This window comes from Orcinus orca, chromosome 5 (genome assembly GCF_937001465.1).
Source record: "Orcinus orca chromosome 5, mOrcOrc1.1, whole genome shotgun sequence".
In the NCBI taxonomy this organism is placed as follows: Eukaryota; Metazoa; Chordata; class Mammalia; order Artiodactyla; family Delphinidae; genus Orcinus; species Orcinus orca.
The window spans coordinates 82,569,163-82,586,596 of NC_064563.1; the positions used below are offsets into that span (position 1 = coordinate 82,569,163).

Genomic DNA, 17,434 nt, shown 5'->3' on the forward strand with positions numbered 1-17,434 from the left:
GACTGACTCCCGACTTAGGCACCTTACTCAGCCGCTACTATCCGCCTGCCAGCCCGGAAAGCTGTGGGTGCGGAGGGATGCGGGCTCGCAGGCGTCGGTCCGGCCCCGCTCCGGCCGCTTCTCCAGTCCCTCTGGTAGCGGCGTCCGGCGCTCTCCGAGGTCCTACCGGAGCAGGCAGTCTCCACCGCAGGCTCCGCCCTCCCGCCGTGGGAGGCAAGCCCCGCCCCCAAACCACCCCCTCGCTCGCCCGCCCTTTCTCCCCTGGCTGCTAGGGGCCCGCGAAAGGGGCGGAGAGCTCCGGTACGTCAAAGGGCGGGAGTAGCCTCGGCTCCAATCCTAGGCTCCAAATAGCCAAGTTCCGCGGTGCGAGGCGCGGAAGAAATTTGTGGATAGGTCGAAAGAAGCGCCAATGAAAGGGGGAGGGGAAAATTTAGAAAGGCAGGTGAAGTATTTGATTGACAGCGGTATTGGCCACTATGCTGGGGGGCCGTGCTTTGTGGGCTGTAATTGGCGCTACCTGTTGAAGGACGCAAGTGTGAATCAATAGAATGCCAGGAAGCGTGAGAACTTGGGCGCCTTCAAGGCTACAGGAAGGGTTTCCCTAGGTCTGACTCTGGACAATATTGTGATTTGGGCAACTATTTTGCAGTTTACCACCTCTGAGCCTCTTCCCGCTCTCCAGGTGCATCTATGGGCTTCCCTCACTGCCGTGCTACTTGTATAATTGCTTAACAGGTCACATCTGCCAAATGGAATGTTATTGCAATAGAGATTTGGAATATACAGCCTTTCAGATCCTGAGGAATGAATCGCTCACCTTGTTCCAATACGTAGACTTGTCCCTTCCTCCCATTTTCATATATACAAAAAAAATTTTTTAAGAAACATCTCTCTCACTTAGTAAGCCATGTCAAAAATATTTTTTAAGCTTTTTCTATGAGTCACTATAATCATTTTGAAAGATGCATGGGAAGATGTGGTTCTGAGTCCTAACTTGCTACTGAATTTGGGGAGTTTTGGACCTCGATTTCTTCATCTCCGAAAATGAAGGGCAGCTCAGGGGACCATAGCAAGCTGTAGACTACAATCTGGGCAATGCAACAGAGCTTATTAGTAATCATCCCATATATTCTTACATTTTAGCGATCTTCTAGGATAACCTCTTCTTTTTCTTTCTTTTCTTTTCTCTCTTTTTTTTTCCTTTGGAGGAAGGGAATGGAAGGGATGAGGGATGAAAGGGGAGACCTGAAAGAGAAATGAGTTGCCCAAGGTCACATAGCAAGGAAATGGCAGAGATAGAATAGAGCACAGTTTTTTTGGATCCTCAGCTCAATGCTCATGTTCTCTTTTTTATTTTTTTAGTACTATTTTACTCCTTTGGAGACCTCCCAAGGACCCCTCCAATACTGCTTAGTAGTCTCTTATTGCCACAGTTAGAAAGTAATGCTCTTGTAGTCAGACATGGTATTGTATATTTCTCCTATCTTATTCAGCACCTGACACAATGTTTCACACATAAGAGGTGCTTAAAGGGTTTTGAACAATTGGGTTATTGACAGTCACTAGTAAAAGATTTATGAGATGGCACCCAATTATATCTAGTTTTGGAGGGGTAAAAATAAGGGTGAAGCAAATGCCATGTCTGATATAAACCCATTTTAGTAGGGTTCCAAATTTTATATTGGATTCCTAACAATGTGTATCTGTCCTTACTCTCTTTTTCTTCTCTTCTTCCTGGCCCATTTCACCTCTAAGCATGGGTGCCTATTGAGGCTGAAGAGTTTGCTTTCCTCTTTTTTATGTCTTGCTTTTCTTTTAAAAAGGGGAGAGGGGAATTGCTTCAACTCTTTGAGAAGTAGGCATTGTGGTCTAAAATAATGGATTTAGATGCCCTCCTCTCCTTCATCAGAAAGTCTATTGGCAACTCCTTAATTTTCAAATAAAGGGAAACAAACCTATAGCAAGTGATCGTTTGGTCTTTTGATGAGAATGAAGAAAGAAGATATCCTAATTCAGCAAAGTGACAGGTAATGTTTGCAAGAAAACCCCCTAAGCTGCTAATCACTAACACTATACTATCTTAGCAAACTAAGTGGTGGTTTTATTCTAAATATTATGGGAGAACTGAGAATGAAAAAGCACACAAAACAGATTGACAAAGACTCTGCTTGAGGACCTGGAGGGAATTCATTGGCTTTCTTGAGTTAAAAAGAGGTGACAGGGCCTCCTTGGTGGCGCAGTGGTTGAGAGTCCGCCTGCCGATGCAAGGGACACAGGTTCGTGCCCTGGTCCGGGAAGATCCCACATGCCACAGAGCAGCTGGGCCCATGAGCCATGCCCCCCGAGCCTGCGTGTCCGGAGCCTGTGCTCCACAACGGGAGAGGACACAACAGTGAGAGGCCCACGTACCGCAAAAAAAAAAAAAAAAAAGAGGTGACAGAGTAGATATCTCTTCAGATGGGACAACAAATAGGAATGGGAAGTAGAAGAAAAGTCATCAGAATATATAAATGTTTTCAAACAAATATTAGAAGCCTAAAAAAATATGATTAGAATGAGACTGTGGACTCTTTGAGGCTATTCTAAATATTCTTCTTCCTCCACAGTAGATACATAACACAGTGTCTTATACATAGTAAGTGCTCAGTAAATATTAATTTGAATAAATTATAGCAAGTAAAAATCTTCACATAATTGCGGTCTCACAGAGAGAGAGAGAGAGAGAGACACTGGGGACAAAGGATATTATGATGCCAGTTTACAAACTGTGAGCAAAAGATAGAAATGAGCAAGAGATAGGGTGAATTATGTACATGAGGAGACAGCATAAACATTTATAGCCTAAAATTCTTACCAGGTAAGAGAAGCATAGTGAAATATCTATGGAAGCAAATTCCATTCTTAATTAATTAAAGAGAAATAAGATGTTATTCTATAAACCATCTGGTAAAGGGAATGAGACCAGACTATGAAATATACCTTATAAATAATATAGAGAACTTTAGAATTGAGTCAGATACTGAAATTGTAGAACTATGTTCTTTCTACTGCAAACTAGAATACCTCATGGAGTGGAGTTTCTGATAAGCCGTGATGTTTTCCTAAAATGAAAAGTTTGAAGAACTTCAAGAAAGAAAAATAGCCTAACTTGGTCCTTGGAGAAAAGTTATCAGATAATCTAAACAAGTCTAATACATTAGAAGGATTTTTCGGATATATGTTTAAAATATATTACAGGGCTTCCCTGGTGGCACAGTGGTTGAGAGTCCGCCTGCCGATGCAGGAGACACGGGTTCGTGCCCCGGTCCGGGAGGATCCCACATGCCGCGGAGCGGCTGGGCCCGTGAGCCATGGCCGCTGAGCCTGTGCGTCCGGAGCCTGTGCTCCACCGCGGGAGAGGCCACAGCAGTGAGAGGCCCGTGTACCGCAAAAAAAAAAAAAAGAAAAAAGAAAATATATTACAACTCACTTCATGGGTTTGTGATCTTGGCTTCAAGCCAACAAGGAAGCTAACAGATGCTGCTTTTCCACACCCCCAAAATAATCAAATAATCATAGAAAGTATGTATGTGTGTGGCACTTCATAAAGAGAAGATTTACTAAACTGACCAGGCTTGGAGAAAAAACTAAGCCAAATTGACAAAACGCAGTCAAATGGTCCATCATACATAAAGTTGATAAATTCTACCACTTATTTAGCACCTGTATGCCAGACAATATACTATGAAATTTATAAACATCTTTTTAAACTTCATCCTTACTATAACTCTATGAGATAGGTATTATCCCCATTTCACACGTGAAGAAATTTGCGACTCAAAAACATTTGAGAAGTTCACCTGAGTTCACTTATGTATATAACCCAGTCTTCAAATTCAAGGCTAACTTCTAAGATTATGCTCTTAATCACTGCCCTATCACTAAGTAGAGGATTAAATAAAAACAGGAACAGGAGAAGTGTGGGGGTCAATTCCTCTGAAATAGTGAATATATGTGTACTAGTTTGCTAGGGCTGCCATAACAAAATACTACAGACTGGGTGGCTTAAAACACAGAAACTAAGTATCTCACAGTTCTGTAGGCTAGAAGTCCGAGATCAAAGTGTCAGCAGGGTTGGTTTCTTCTGAGGCCTCTGTCCTTGGCTTGTATATTACTTCCTTCTTACTGTATCCTCACATGGTCTTTCTTCTGTGGTGTGCATCACTGGTGTCTCTGTGCGTCCAAATTTTCTTCTATAAGGACACCATTCAGATTGGATTAAGGCCCACCCTAATGGTCTCATTTTAACTTACTCTCTTAAATGCCCGATCTCCAAATACAGTCACATTCTGAGGCACTGGGTGTTAGGGCTTCAAATAAGAATTTGGGGGTAGGAGGGACACAATTCAGCCCATAATAATGTGGCAATCAAATTCAAGGTTCTTTGAGGAGAGCACCTATTATGACCTGGGACTGTGTAAACAATTTTACATTTCATTTCTTATTTAATTCTCACACAGTCATGTATCGTAGCTATTGATAACCCTATTTTACAGGTGAGAAAATGGAAGCAAAGAAGGGTTAAGTAGTATGTCCAATATCATACATTTAGTAGGTTGTGAAATAGGAATTTGGACTCCTATAAATCATACCTCAAAGCTCTTTCCTCATGCTGTTAGCTTTCTTTAGAGAAAAAAAAGAAATCCCATTATATAGATATTTGATATCAGAAAAGGATATTATTATAGAATATAAATATTAGGATAAAACAGACAGAAGAGATAAAAGAAAGGAAAAATATATGCTAAGGAGTTTGGATACTAGACCTAAAAAGACATTTGAGAGTTGGCGGGGGAGTGAGAACTAGCAGCAGAGAACATTTGGGATGGCAAGATAATAGGAAGTCTTATCTCACAATAAATCTCAGTATAATTTGAAGTATATTAAGAGTCCCAGGGGAGTATTCCCACCAAAGAAAATCAGTTATTCTGTAACTAATTAGACATTGCTCGGAGAGGCCATAGTCTCAGAAATATCATAACAGCTGGATGATGACGCAAGACTTACCATAAGGCCAGGCTGGGAATTATTTACATTAGCAAGTGTGAACGTTTCCAATCTGCTTACTAGAGATACTGGCTTTTGGACTGAGCAACTTAACTTATCACCCGTTTCTGACTCCTCAGTCAAGTTATAGCACCATCCTTTAGTATTTGCCAGTCTAAGAATTAGAATTTCATTAAGAGAACACAGTTGAAAAACAGGTTCCACCTATAGCCTTTCTGGCAAAACTTTCAAAAGGATTAGGAATTATATTTCCTTCCTAAATCTTCATCTGACTTTTTTCTGACTTTATTATATATCCTTCAGGAGGGGTACTGATTGGTAATTGTCAGCTTTCTGTCATATGGCAGGAAATAGCAACCAGCATTAAAATCCCTTATTCAGCCTACTCCAAGCCCACAAAGGGAGAAACCACAGGGTTAATTAAATAATGTCATAGCCCTCATGGGTTTTAGATAAACAGACAAGTGTCATTAGGATAGACCCAAAACATACAAAGCATGGCTCAGCACACAATCAATGACAGAATTGCAAACAGAACTCATGCCTTCTAGGGCAAAACGCAAATATTTGCCATTAAACATGTAATTAAAGTCAGCTCTTCGTGCATATTTAAAAATAGATTTTCACATATCCATCCATCACGTTGGGATGTGGTAAAAGAAAGGGATTTAGTCTTGAGACAGGACTAAGTTTACTAACTGAAGCACTAACAATTCCTTTCAGCCTCCTACCCTCGGTTTTTCCTTTATATATGTAGGTTATTTTAAGAAAAAAATGGGATTATGTATGAATTTGTAGAATGCAAACCACTATACAAATATATTGTTATTATTTTCATTATTCTTTTGCTTTAGTGAAACAGTTTATAGGAACTTACTTTAGAGTTGAATTTATTTTCCCATTATTATTAATATAAAAGATGCTTGCATCTCTGGATTTACTGTTGCTGAAATTGAAGGAGAGGTTTGGACTAGATGATCTTTAAGGTTCTTTCCAATCCAGAATTCTGTCTTTATATAATTTATTTAGTCAAGGTTCACTGCATTCTCTTCCTAAATACTATAAAGCATCATTGAAAAAGTAATTTAAAAGATATCCATTTAGGTACAGGCCAACAGAGTTGAACTGCAGCCTACAGTAGGCAAAAAAACATAGGAATCCTAAAAACCTTCTGTCTACCAGTTAGACATACTTGGAGATCACATTTTTTATTAATATTTCTATTTATATGAATGTCATATATATCTGATTATAAAAGTAAGGTGTGCTTGTTATAAAAACTTTACAATATTTAAGCATTTATTTCTAGTCCATTTCAGGACATTTTTGAACAAATTGGAAGTGTCCAGTATATACCACTTTGATTTGGGGGGTTTTTTAACTAAACGTTTTGTTGTGAACTCAAAATTTTGTGTTCCGTATTTCATTAAATATTCTTCAGAAATACTGTTTTGAATGTCAGTATATATTCAGTCATACAGATATTTATACAATGTATTTAATCATTTCCACATTCTTGGATATTTCATTTATTTCTAATTTTACACTATTATAAATGATAATGGTGAGAAGACTTTTATACTAGATCTTTGGCAAAGTTTCAGATCATTTTTTCATAAATGTGCTTTGTATATTAAATTTTTGCATGATATTAATTCCTCAGACAGGAACTCTTCAATCAGATTTTTTTAGGGAATATTACTGTGTCAAAATAATATGTCTTCAAACTTATTTCTACATTTTATTTTTAAAAGGTTGCACCCTCATTATACCCTCATTATGAGCTTATGTTCCTGTGGAGAACTCAAGTTACAATAAACATTTTTGTAAAGTGATATCCCATACCAGCTACATTGACATTTTTGTTTAGATGTTGAAAAAAATTAATAAGGTTTTAAAATTATAAGACTTGGTAAGCATAATCAACTAAACAGAGCAGAAAAATATGACAAGGTAAAACATATAATTTGAGTAATGCTTGTAATTTCAGTTTGGAGGAAGAAAATATAAAAGTTTTCATAGAACTTTAAACTTAGAAAGAAACAGTAATTCACATGTTTGATTTTGAAATTTAAGAAATAATAACACAGGGGCTTCCCTGGTGGCACAGTGGTTAATAATCCACTTGCCAATGCACGGGACACAGGTTTTAGCCCTGGTCTGGGAAGATCCCACATGCCAGGAAGCAACTAAGCCCGTGCACCACAGCTACTGAGCCTGCGCTCTAGAGCCCTTGAGCCACGACTACTGCAACCCACGCACCACAACTACTGAAGCCTGCACGCCTAGAGCCCATGCTCTGCAACAAGAGAAGCCACAGCAATGAGAAGCCCATGCACCGCAATGAAAAGTAGCCCCTGGTCGCCACAACTAAAGAAAGCCCACACGCAGCAGCGAAGACCCGACGCAGCCAAAAATAAATTAATTAATTTAAAAAAAAAAAAAAGAAATAACATAAACTTCCATTCAGTTATATCAACAAATTAAAATTATAATTTTGTCATATGCTATTGTTATTTGAGGAGGAAAATGAGAAAATAAGCACAGGGAGAGCTTAAAGGATAAAAAAGAAATACAGATAGACCTACAGAATCATAATTTCACAGGAAAACAACCAAATCTTAAAAGAATATTTAAGGCTTTTAAAAATAGGTTGGATTTTTGCCACTATAGACTAAATAGAGATGTGAACTCTTGGAATTTGTTATACAAATTGAACAGGAGAAAAAGATTCAGACCACAGACCATAGATGTTCTGTCCCTAATGCAGATGATAACAACTATAAAGTGTTGACAGCCTTTCCTGGGTTTGGAATATGGAGATAAGTGGAAACAGTTTCTTTTATGACCAGCCTCTTGTTTCCTGAAGCTTTGATTCACCATGACTCATGATGCTTGGACCAATTTAAGTAGGAATATGCATTTGTTTTTGTGATGGCAATCACAAAATTTAATAATGCCATTACCTAATTTTTTATAATGGTTAACAAAGGGTTAAGATAAGATTTTTATAATATGGACAATAAAATGTCCATATTAGTTATTAGCTCTGCAAAAATTGGCACCCTAGAATTTCAGAGTATAAGCCAGGGTGCCGGCATGACTTTGCTTTCCCATAAACAAAAGTTCCCAAAGAGAGGAGAGTAGAAGGATGAGTGACTTCTTGTCTGCCCAGTTGCAGACTCTAAGACAAGAGAAAACCCTGTGTGTCCTCTCTGGCCCTGCAGGATAAGCTTTCCCTTTCAATCAGCTCCTTGGCTAGCTTGGGCTGACAAAACATTGTTGTTCTCTTAACTTTTGCAAAGTAGAGGAAACTTACAAGTATTTTTTCAGTAACATCCAGAGTGATTTATGGCTTCTTCTAGCTCTCCTCAGTTAGAAAAACAAATTTTATTTCTCTGCGTCACTCCTTCCTCCCCATTATCACACTCTCTATTGTCTTCAGCCATAATCCTTTATTTAATGCAAATATTACTTTGTTTTGTGTAGTTTTTCAAGCATGTCTGTGTCTATCTAATGTTCTTTAATTATGGAGACCAAATTTCTTGGATTTTCTGGAACAGTTTCTATTTAAAATATTCTATGCCACTCTTCTCACAAACCGTTAAAACCACTTCAAAAAACTTTCCAGCTACTCAACAAATACCACTGTTTTCCATGATGCCATTTTAAAATTTGGCAAAACCTGTGGAGAAGGAGGATACACAATAATATATTTTTAAGAGCAGGAACTCTGATTTCAGACAGACCTGAAATCAGGTCTGCTAGTTATTCAGCATGAGACCTTGGACAAGTTATTTATCTTTTCTGTGTTTCAATTTTCTTATCTATAAAAGGAAGATAAAATTACCAACCTCATAGGATGGTTGTAAAGATTAAGTGAGAGAATTCATGCTGGCACTCAGCACACTGCCTGGCACATAGGAAACCCTCTGTACATGTTAGCTATTATTTTTTCAGCACCAGAAGTCTCATATGAATATTGGTGATCATAAAAGAATTGTAAGAAAAAAATTTAATTCTACTGCTAAAGTAAAATATCTTAACATGAAAACTACTAAAATGCTATTTGTTGTGATTAGGACCTTGGGAAGTAGGCAGCTGGGTATTTGTAGATTAATAATTAACTAGCCCTTTGGAAAGGAAATCTTCGTAGAAACTATAAACTTGGCTGGCTTCAGTTGGGGAGGCCCAGAATGGTAAATCTTGGAAAATAGGCAATTAATTTAGTCATATTATCTTTTTAATGATAATATGTATCCTTAAGTCACATCTTAATGAGAACTTGCTAGTGAAATATGGGAAGGAAAATGTATCTATAGATCAAAGATGGTTGAATATGTTTAAAGGTTTTCAACAAGGAAACATTGTTCCTCTAAACAGAAAGAAAATGTATAAACTCAGTCTCTCTTTGTCCAAACTCCGGATGGAGAAAAGTTGTTGCTGTTATTGTTTACTTGCTTACTCTTTGTTGTTGTTTTGTGCTTTGTCTTTTTTTCCTCATTAACAACTTTTGGAAATTGGAATAACCATTGGCAGCCACTGGGTATTATAAACTCTTTCCTGATAATCCACATGAAGTACTCAGAGACTTGCCAAGAAATGCTGGAAAAAAACTGGAAAGAATAAATAATTATTAAGCAAACCGAGTTCTTCAAACAAGTATGCGGAGAATAATGTGCCATCATTTCAACAGCAGATGATGAAACTGACAATGCAAATATTGTATTAACTAATATATCTCTTGGCTGAATTTTTAAATTTCTCTTCACGTAATTGTATACTTTTTAAATGAAAGTTATACATTATATGTATAATCTAATGTGATATAAAGACTTATGCCACTGTAAGACTTTTGATGTCAATTTGTTTACAAATAAGAAAAAATAAACCTTTTGTAAGAATATATGCCCTTATTTATAAATCTTAAAATGTGGTTACCATATTTATAATTCATCAACTCTTACAGAGATTTCCACAATCCAAGAAAGAAAGAAGCTAAAGGAATCAAGGGTGGTGGCTACAAAAGCATATGTTCCAAAGGATGTGAGAAGCAAAGCAGAGAATGAGGAAGGAGCTTAATTTCCCTTATATATACCAGGCCTATTGAAGGCCTTAATCTTTTATAGTACAGGATGAGAAAAGAGGAAAAATACCAAGAATAGATATGAGTCAGTTTTATAATCTGTAAAATGGCTTACAAACATCAATTTTGTCTATTTTGTTCATGGTTATATCCTTGGCACTTACAGTAGTGTCTGGCACGTGGTAGGTGTTTAGATTTGCTGAACAAATGAATACTAGTGTATGATATTCATGCTCCATGCAAGAATTTCAGGTCTGAATTTTTTGAAAATGTAATTAAGCCACAAATTAGATAAAAGGCTTCAGTTATTTAACAAGTATGTATCGCATGCCTATTTTGCACTAGGTAGGATGCTGGATGTTATAGGGCACAAAAGAAAGAGAAAGAGTAATACTGACTCAAAAGACCTACAATAATTGAGTATGGAAAGTGACAGACATGCAAACAATTACTTATAAACAGAATTTTGAGAGTAATGTGAATGGTATAAGCAGAGCCCTGTGATTGCATTGAAAGAATAAACAATTATTTCTTACAGGTGCCTCAGTGAAGAAGAGCTGAAAGAATTGAGAAGGTTGGTTTTAGCTCTCCCTGAATCTTTTTGTATACTTAGCTTCCTCAACACAGGTCTATGTTGATTTTCCTTCTACTGCTTTGAGGTGTTTTCCACCTCCTTCACTGAGTCATCTTTTCCCAACCCCTAAGGATTTAAGGAGCAAATGGAATATGAGCAAGAATTGGTAGTTATCATAAATTACTATTTCAAGAAGTTTGATAGTAAGGGAAAAGAAGAAAGTAGAGAAAATTTAAAAGTGAAAAGAGAGGGGCTGGAGGGGATAGAAATGAAGAATATTCTTGGACAGAGAGGTAAAACCAGAAAGAAAAATATTAAAGATTCAAGAGTAAAATAAGATAACCAGTGAAACAAGGTCATAGTCCATAACAACAATTTCATAATCTTTGTACTTTCCCCAACCCTCCAACTTCTCCCCTCTCATTACAACCCTAGCAGATGGTTTTGCCCTTAACAGAGAAAATGGAAGCCATTAAATGAGAATATTCTCGTCCTCCTACCATCATCTTCAAGGCAATAATAGATAATAACATCAGCACCCTCTGTGCCTTCGCACTCTCATCCCACCCCTTTGTTAATTGAAGAGGGAATTCTCCTACTAACAGCCCTTACCTCCCACCTTGTTCCCTCCTTCTCACATTTAGCTACACTCTCCTGCTTCTACCAAGCTTCACATATGTCTTTCTCTTTGTTTATCAGTATGACAATTAAGAATCCCTGGGAACCTCGCACCTTCTCTACATGCAAAAGTCTGATCAGGGCTTCCCTGGTAGCGCAGTGGTTGAGAGGCCGCCTGCCAATGCAGGGCCGCTGAGCCTGCGTGTCCGGAGCCTGTGCTCCGCAACGGGAGAAGCCACAACAGTGAGAGGTCCGCATACCGCAAAAAAAAAAAAAAAAAAAAATGATCATTTACCCTAATTTTCCAAGTTATGGTTGATTTTTAGGACAAAAATACTCATGAGAAAAAGTCCTACACAGTTATAAGTGAACATAAGATATTTCTTCATTCTACAGTAGAAATGGTGAAGTAATGGTGAAGGAAAGATTTTCTTTTGCAATGCCAGGGAGCATGGGAAGGAAGATTTAGAAGATTCCTACCTAGGATGATTATAATAGGCTTTATTCGGCTTCTCAGTAAGAATAACAATTTCCTCAACATATTATTTTTTAAATCATTGAAACTTTTTTTAAAATCCCAGATTACTACTAAATTAATTGCTTTAGAATTTGCATGGTGTTTTGATATTCAGATAAAAATAAACAGAAGCCCAGTATTCTTTTTGCTTTGGCATTTAGATTTTTTTAATACAATAAAAAAGCAGGCTTGCCTCCTGGGTGTAAGGAGAGCTTCTAGCTGTAAGAGTCAATCAATCGGGAAGGGCATTTGTGGGTAGAAGTGAAAAATTGCCAACTTGACCTTGAAAATAATGAAAAATAATTGAGACTCGTGGCAATGAGCATTTATTTCCCATGTGCTGCAGTCTCTCACGTTTTTTATTTGGTTTAAATTTCTGTCCCCTACCACCTACTCACATATATTCATGTGCACTATTAACATCGTAATGTATATTAACAAGCCCTCACAGTTGGTTAAGAAGCTTCTTCTAGCAGGCTAATAACATCTATTTGACTCAGTGATGCTGTGCATAACGTAATCTAATAAAACTGTGTCATGTACACTGAAAAGCAGCCAGAATAAAAGAATAGCTCACCCACCCAAAGAGGCAGCAACTAGGAACACAGCTATACTAGCAAAATCATCCTCATTAATATAGCTCAGTGGAATTTGTGTCCTTGTGTATAATTCTTTGATTCCATATACATGCATTGTGGTGGGCTGATATAAAATAATAGAATCTCAAGGTTGGGAAAGATATAAAAGGTCATCTACTGCAATCAACTGTTTATTATTCAAACTATCTCAACAATATTTGCTCCAAGTGGTCTTCCAGCAGGTATCTGAAATGTTACCCTCCTCTTCCCAGTATCCTACCCTTACCTATCCCCTGCAACAGCAAGAAGGAGTAAAATACGTCTAGAGAAGAGGTTTTCAACCTTGGCTGCACAATGGAACATCCATGGGAGATTGTTAAAATCTCCACACTGAGGTTACAGACCAGGTCAACTAAATCAACCTCTGGGGATGGGACCCAGAAATCAAAATTTTTTAATACTTCCCAAGTGATTCCAAATGCAGCCAAGGTTGAGGATCACCTCTCTAGAGGCAATACGTCCTGAAAATGGTAAGATTTTTACTGGAAGCCAAAGTCGGTCACGCTGCAACTTTTGCCTACTGGTCCTAAAAGCAGCTTTCTTGAGAATTCTCAGCTGAAGTGCAGGGAAAGACTCTCATCTCCTTGTCAGATCAAAAATGAAATAATAGGTTATATTTATAAGCATGAGTGAAAGTTTCAAAACTATAAGTGAAGACATCACATTGATACCCATTTGTTTTTAGCACTTGAAGGAAATATCTCTTTCCTTAAACTTTTGCATATTTGAGTGGAAGAGAAGCCCCTGTCTAAAGAGGATTAGACAGGAAAATTTCATGTAGAGTCTGGGTCCATGGACATGACCCTGTCACTGCTTCTCTACCCATGAGATGCCTGCCCATCTCTTTCTCATGTGAGATGTGATAACATCCAAGTAAACGTTTTCTTTTAGGACACCGAATGATGGGCTTCCTCTGTACCTAGCAGAGATATTGCAAAGTAACAACCATACAAAAATCCTTAGAACATAGAGCAAGATATTAAGACTGTAAAACATCTTAAGGTATTGTTTACTTCCTTTTTTGTTATAAATATATAAAAGATATCTTGGGAACTAAATGACCTAAGTCTTACAGTATCGTGTTCTCCTGATTATCAAGTCCATCCATTCTCAGAAGAAGAAAGCATTGTCACATCTTTAATGATCTAAGTGAACCAAAATGGACAGTCCAAGTATGGTAATCACATTTTCACACGAAGGACTCTAGAAATATTTAATAATAGATACCACATCTTATTCAATTTCTTTTCTAGGTTAAATATACCCTCAAATTCTTCAACTATTCCTCATAAAACATGTTACTTTCCTTCAATATCTTGGTCATTTTACTCCTATTACTTTCCAAATACCTGTAGCCCTCTTAAATTATTGTTCCCAGAAATATGGAGATTATCTTCTTGATCCTAGATACCATAAAATAAAGGTCATCTTACTTAAAGTATTAAGATAAGTAGTTGATCAACAATTTAAAAAGTTTAGTAATATGAAGAACCATTAAATAAGTGATACTCCTCTAGTATATAATGGTACACTATGAATGAAAGGCTATAGTCTCAGGCCTGAACAATTAAAAGAATAGAGTTGCCATTAACTAGTCAGGGAAAAACTTAGGAAGGAGAAAGTTTTGAAGGAAGGGCAGAACAGGACTTAATTTTGGACCTGTTACTATTTTGGTCCCTGTTAGTTGGTAGTTGGATATTTAAGTCAGGTATTCAAGGAAGAGGTCTGAGCTATGAATAGTAGAAAGATATAAATTTGTGAGTCACCAGTGTTTAGATGGTATTTCAAGACATGATTTTGGATGAGACCACTAAGGGAATGAGTATAGATAGAAAAGAGAAGAGATGCAAAGACTGAGCCCTAGGGCATTCTGACATAAAGTAGTAGGTAATAACCAGGAAACAAGAATGAAAAGGAGCAATGAGATAGCTGAAAAACTGATAGTGTTCTGCATGCCAGTGTGCTCAACTATGTCAAATACTGCTGAAAGTCTGTAAGATGAAGACTTGAGGTCATGAATGACATTGACAAGGGTGGTTATGATGCAGTGCCAAGAGCAAAAGCTTATTTAGAGCAGATTCAACAAAGAATGGGAATAGAGGAATTGGAGATCAAGTGTATAAATACTTTTTCTTTGGGTTTTCTGCAAAAAGAAGAAGAGAAGTAGCATGGAGCTGGAAGAAACTGAGATTGAGAGAAGAGTGATTTTTTTCTGAGATAGAATAAAAACAGCATGTTTGTTTACCATTAGGAAAAATCCATTAGAGAGGAGGAAATCAATGATGCATGAAAAGTGGGGAGAATCGTTGGAGAATATCCTTGAGTGGGAGAGAAGGGAAAACATTGAGAACACAGGTTGAGGGCCTGATCTTATCTAGAAGTACATAGAATTTATCCATAATAACAGGGGAGAAAGCAGAGTATATGGTTACAGACGCGTGAGGGTAGATAGAAAAGGTGGTGTTGCTTTTGAAAGTTCTTTAATAATTGCTTCTATTTTCTCAGGAAAAGAGGAAGAAAGATCATAAACTAAAAGCGAGGATGAAGGAAGAAGTGTTGGAGGTTTAACAAGAAAGAAGTATGAAATAATTATCTAAGTCTAACAGAGTGGGAGTATAATTGCTAGGCAGCATTAAGGGCCCATTTAAGATTAATGGTAATGAATATTAATGGAGACTGGCCAGCTTGGTTGTGTGTTTTTCTTTAGTCATATCAACTAAACAAGTACAGGCATGCAAGAAGCATAAAATTGGATTTAACTAGGACTGAAGACAAGTGAAAACAACTTAGTGAGAAAGTAGAAAGAGGCTGAGAGTATAGGCAAGGAGTTAGTATAGTGATTGACTATAGAATTCAAGCTGAATAACTAAGAAAGTGAAGATATAAATGATGAGATAGTGAAAAGGAAACAGGCTAGATACTTTATTGGTCTTGGTGAGTTCAAGGGATTGTTGGAATTGAGGTACTAAAAGAAATGAACTAGAAAGGTTAGAGAAAGAGGTAGTCGGTGTGTAAAGTTTGACATTGAAATCATGCAGAGGTTTCAGTTATTGACAAGCACAAGGTTTAAGTTGTGACCTATAGGGTGAGTGAGGTAAGGTGAAAGACAAGGTCATTGGAGAGAGGAAGTTGAGAAACTGAAAAATCAGGCAACTGGAAGGATCATCTATGTGTATAAAGAAATTACGAAGAATCAAGACAGCAGTGTTACTGGAAAGAGTGACAAAAATGAGGAGGAGTGATCTACCGGGGGTCAGTACATGACTGCAAACAGGTGGGGTAGTGGGTGGAATAGACATCTGATGACATAAAAATCAAATCTTAAGAGGAGATGGTTTAGAGGTTGTTTTGGATATTTCTGTACGCAACATACTTGTTTTCATCTTCAGATTATCATTGATCTTTGTTTAACACATATTCTACATTTTTATTTGTGACTTAGATGAAATGATAGAACAAAATAAATCTAAGGATAGAGCTCCAAACCATGCCACTAGAAACCTCCCTCCAGGCTGATACTGACCCATTAATAAACATCCAACTAATTATTGCTATGGTTTAATAATATAATTATCTTGTGCATCCATAAGGATGTCCAGTATTGTGAGACAAGGCATGCCTTATTGAAATTTTGATATTTTATATCAAGTTCAGTGTTTCTCAGCTTAGCATATGCTGCCCCTAGTAGTCCGCAGATATATCCTCAGAGGTCCTCAAGTTCTATATGAGAACTATTCTAGTGTCCTTTTATTTAAATTTTTTAAATTGATACAGACATATTCAATATAATTTGGATGACCTCTTTATAAGTTAAGACTGCTACACTTCTGTTTCTGGGTCTGCATTTATCCTCACATTGATACCAAGAAGTACTACTTTAATTGTTTAAAAAAAAAAACATAGAGGATGCCTTAATACTTAAATGACGCATGCACACAAAAAGCAGGCCAAATGACATCATTGTGTCCTCTGTAAGTGATGATTCTGCAGTGTTTCAAATAAAGAAAAGACGTGGGTGACCTGAATCATCACATGGCATGTGGTAGGATTGGAAGATCAAACCCATGGAAGTTCGTACCACATTCACATTGCTAAACAGTGATTTTAGCTCATCTAAACAATGCCAACTGTCACATGAAATTAATGGGATGAATTTAAATAATTCTGGTTTTGTAGCTTTATTAGATTCATATTGGATGATCTTGGTATATAGTCTTATCTATATTTGATTATCATTAAAATAAAAATAATTTAGATTTAATTATTACTAGAGTTGGAGAAACACCAGTCTTTTCCATTTTCCTTATATTTCTAGTCTAATGACTCTGATTTTAAAAAGTGAGAGACATGTCCTTTATCACCGCATGCTGGCAACCAGAAAACTATCCACTTTTCTACATCCTATAAAGTCACTCTTGTAGTATTGTCAGTAACACTCCCCACTCCTTAATCTCAATAACTTAACATAACAAAAGTTTCTATGTTCCTCACACTACAAGTCTCATGTAGAACAGGAGAGAATCTCTCCTCATCATAGTCACTCAGACACCCAAGCTAATAGACTTCATCTGGACAGGAGCTTCCCTGATCACCAGAACAGTGGCAAACTGCACACAGGCTCTTTAAAGTTTCCACCTGGAAATGCTCCATATCGTTTCCAATCATGTTTCATTGGCCAAAATGAAAAAAAAGTCATATGACTTTCCTTCTAAGGAGACGAGGAAGGCCAGTCCTACCAAGTAAGTAGCAAGGGAAATGGAAAGATAATACTAATGACTGTCCACATCCCTAGAGTCTTACAGGATGAATACCATATTCACCAGTTTAGAATTAACATTTGTGTCAATCAGAGTTCTTTAGTTGCAAACAACAGAAATTGACTCTAGCTATCTTAAGCAACAAAAAGGAATTCATAGAAAGGACTAAAAAGAGAAGATTAAATAACCAGGTTCAGA

General features: G+C 37.2%; 1 protein-coding gene across 5 annotated transcripts in view; it reads right to left on the reverse strand.

The window, feature by feature from the left end:
* Window positions 1-179, reverse strand: part of STXBP5L (syntaxin binding protein 5L) — a 361,807-nt gene extending 361,628 nt beyond the window's left edge. For all 5 annotated transcript variants that reach the window (XM_033403324.2, XM_033403323.2, XM_004278542.4 and 2 more), the window contains exon 1: window positions 23-179. The gene's annotated coding sequence lies outside the window, so the exon portion shown is untranslated. The remainder of the gene's footprint in view (window positions 1-22) is intronic.
* Window positions 180-17,434: the final 17,255 nt, after the last annotated feature.